Source organism: Piliocolobus tephrosceles, chromosome 1 (assembly GCF_002776525.5).
Source record: "Piliocolobus tephrosceles isolate RC106 chromosome 1, ASM277652v3, whole genome shotgun sequence".
Lineage (NCBI taxonomy): Eukaryota > Metazoa > Chordata > Mammalia > Primates > Cercopithecidae > Piliocolobus > Piliocolobus tephrosceles.
The window spans coordinates 218143372-218147274 of record NC_045434.1 but is presented as its reverse complement, the minus strand read 5'-3'; the positions used below and the strand labels follow the sequence as shown (position 1 = coordinate 218147274).

Sequence of the window (3903 nt, the reverse complement as noted above, 5' to 3'; positions counted from 1 at the left end):
TGAGACGGAGTCTTGCTGTGTCACCCAGGCTGGAGTGCAGTGGCGCGATCTTGGCTCACTGCAAGCTCCGCCTCCCGGGTTCAAGCCATTCTCCTGCCTCAGCCTTCGGAGTAGCTGGGACTACAGGCGCCCGCCACCACGCCCTGCTAATTTTTTTGTGTTTTTAGTAGAGATGGGGTTTCACCGTGTTAGCCAGGATGGTCTGGATCTCCTGACCTCGTGATCCGCCCACCTCGGCATCCCAAAGTGCTGGGATTACAGGTGTAAGCCACCGCGCCCGGCCGCCCGGTCAATTTTTATATTAATTGGGGTAATATAATTTTTATATTAGCCGGGTTTCGCCATGTTGGCCAGGCTGGTCTCTAACACCTGACCTCAGGTGATCTACCCACCTCGGTCCCCCAAAGTGGTAGGCTCACAGGCACAAGCCACTGCACCCAGACCCCAAATTCTTATTTATTTATTTATTTGTTTGTTTGTTTGTTTATTGAGACAGGGTCTTGCTCTGTTACCCAGGCTGGAGTGCAGTGGTGCCAACTCAGCTTGTTGCAGCCTCGACTTCCCTGGCTCCAGTTATCCTCCCACCTCAGCCCGAGTAGTTGGTACCACAAGCATGTGCCACCACACCTGGCTAATTTTTGTATTTTTTGTAGAGCTGGGGTTTTGCCATGTTGCCCAGGCTAGTCTCAAGCCCCTGAGCTCAAGCAATCCACCTGCCTCAGCCTCCCAAATTGCTAGGATTACAGGTGTGAGTCCCCACACCTGGCCAAAAAATAAAATTCTAAGCCCCCCAGCCACCTAAGTGGACCCCTCCTGTGGGCCAAGGGCATTCCGTAGTTAACCTGAAAAACTAGTTCAGGCCATGATGGGAAGGGTCGGATGTGGGGGGTGGGGGTTGGACATGCCTCATTATACACTCCTCCCCATGGGAATTCAGGCCCACCTGACCATCATTAACATCAACGCAGACCTTAAGACTGACAAAGCCAGGCCAGGCCAGTGACTCATGCCTGTAATCCCATCACTTTGAGAGGCCGAGGTGGGCGGATCACTTGAGGTCAGGAGTTTGAGACCAGCCTGACCAACATGATGAAAACCCGTCCCTACTAAAAATATAAAAATTAGCCGGGTGTGGTGGTGGGGACCTGTAATCCAAGCTACTCAGGAGGCAGAGGCAGGACAATCGCTTAAACCCAGGAGGCAGAGGTTGCAGTGAGCCAGGATTGCATCACTGCATTCCAGCCTGGGTGACAGAGTCAGACTCCATTTCAAAAAAAAAAAAAAAAAAAGGCTGACAAATGACTCCTTGTAGCAATGATACCAAATTCCAGCCTGCCTCTAGTAGAGCATTATGTGACAGATAAAGAAATTGAAATATTTTACCCCAAATTATATTTCCTTGCTGTACCTTAAAATAGTCCTGCAAGGCTGTGTATTGTGAGGAGAATCTGCATTCTGAAGGCAGTCTCCTTGCTTTGCTGGGCCTTTTTCCTGATCTAGGAGAGAATCAACTCTGATAATAAAAAAGTAAATAAACAAAAACCATTTACAGGCTGGGTGCTGTGGCTCACTCCTGTAATCCCAACACTTTGGGAGGCTGAGGCAGGCAGATCGCCTGAGGTCAGGAGTCCGAGACCAGCCTGGCCAACATGGTGAAACTGTGTCTTAACTAAAAATACAAACATTAGCCAGGCGGGGTGGTGGGCACCCGTAATCCCAGCTACTTGGAACCTGAGGCAGGAGCTTCAACCCAGGAGGCAGAAGTTGAACTGAGCTGAGATTGTGCCATTGTATGTACTCCAGCCTGGGCAACAGAGGGAGGCTCCATCTCAAAAAAAAAAAAAAAAAGAACTTCCAGGGGCTAATTTTGAAGCAAACCAGGCTCAGAGACCCAGATGTGAATCCTACTGCTCTGGGGGAGTTAGGAACAGTGAGCCCACCACTACTGGGCCAAAGTCAGGACGGCTCAGACTGGACTTTCAGACAGGCTATTTCTCGAGATCACCTTCGGAACAAGACATGCAGCCCTGCATCCCCCTGCAGCCCCCACACCCTTCTGCATCCTCCTGCATCACCCCTACATATTTCCCACACCAAGTTTTCCTTCCAAAACCTCTCAGACCAGAAGACAGAGGGTCTCTTGGAGGCATGAGCCCAGCCATGTCCTGTCTGCTGGCATTTTTTTTAAATAATCTGCTTTCCTTCCAGCACACCTCGCTTCTCATGTTTTTGGTCTTTGAGCAGCTTACAAATCTGGTGCCTTGTGTGAGGCACTGTGTTGTAAGTGGCTCAGCCTGTGTGCCTGGTTTTCAATGAATGCAGAGATTGGACATAGCAGTCAGGGCTTACACACTTTCGCTACCAGGCAGGACAGCAGCCACTTGCAAATGCCAACTGCTCATGGTCAGCTGACCCCAGGGCTAGGACCTTAGGGAATATTCCTAGCAGCTGCAGAGACTGCCTTTGTCTTGGGGATTTTCCCTTCCCTCCCCTCTGCTGGTGGGAGGGAAGCAGCATGTGGGATGTGAACTGAAGGGCACCTGGAAATCCTCTGCGTCTGCCATCTGGGGCTCTAGTTGTCTAGAGCTAGTATTGGTAGTCTGTGGTGCTGCCTGGGTCTCTGCCATCTGCACCTAATGCAGGTCACTCCGTGGTGCTCTCTGGGTTTGGGACAGGACCTCAGGACTTTGCTGCAGTCTCCCCTCTGTTTAGAGGCTCTGTCTGCATTGGATCTGTTTGTGTTTGCGTCTCTGTTTAGTGTTGCACCCCCCTCCGAGGGTGCTTGGGCACAGTCTGCATCGCAATGGCCAAGACCAGGTCCATCTGGTTGTCAGAAAGCAGCAAGATAGGCTGCCCCTCTCCTCACTACATGTATTAGTCCATTTTCACACTGCTGATAAAAACATACCGGAGACTGGGGAGAAAAAGAAGTTTAATTGGGCTTACAGTGCTACATGGCTGGGGAGGCCTCAGAATCATGGCGGCAGGTGAAAGGCACTTCTTACAAGGTGGTGGCAAGAGAAAATGAAGAAGATGCTAAAGCAGAAACCCCTGATAAAACCGTCAGATCTCATGAGACTTATTCACTACCTTGAGAACAGTATGGGGGAAACTGCCCCCATGAATCAAATTTTCTCCCATCTTGTCCCTCCCACAACTCTCGGGAATTATGGGAGTACAATTCAAGATGAGATTTGGGTGGGGACACAGAGCTAAACCGTATCACTAGGGGAGAAACAGGTTCCAGGAATGTCCTTTGATTTTGTCATCCTCTTTGGAACTCCAGAGTAGTTCCTGTATCTGTGTCAAATTTTGTTGGTGGAAAAAGCATGTAAACTATTTTCTAGACTATCTGAGACTTCAGCTGGTTACATACTGTGGCCCATTTTGTGCATGTTTTAAAACGATGGGCAGACTCCAATAAGGAAAATTCAGAGCTCGCATGGTTAACCTGCAATTGTAGAGTTCGAGTCTTCTAAAGCTCTCTATTTCTCCCTTTTATCTGCTGTTAAGTTACTGGTGTTGAGATAAAACTCACTGTTTTAAGGTTACTTGGAAATTTCGTTTTTCTTATATGGTTCAGCCAGTTCCAGCTAAAATATAAACATTGGAAACTTGTTTGAAACTGAAGGAAAGAAGGTTTTAAAATCAAAACTGCCATGAACACTGCTTTATCCAAAATTTTGGTCCACAGTTTTCTTAGATTACCTGTAAGGGCAAACAAAGCTTAGCCATGTGAACAGGTTCCAATTCAATTTTGTCAGAAATAACTTGGATCCAGCTATCTTTTATAGGTCAGTGAGTCTGTGATGCTGCCTCATGGCAGGAGTTCCAAGGTGAAAGCTATTGGTCTGTGTGTGTGTATGTATGCTGTTTAGATGTGTTTATGTATATATGTGTGTA

The 3903-nt window shown here is 48.3% G+C and overlaps 1 pseudogene; it reads left to right on the top strand.

Annotated features, from left to right (window-relative positions):
* The window catches only part of LOC111544602, a 5919-nt pseudogene that overhangs the window by 1609 nt on the left and 407 nt on the right, over nt 1-3903 (top strand).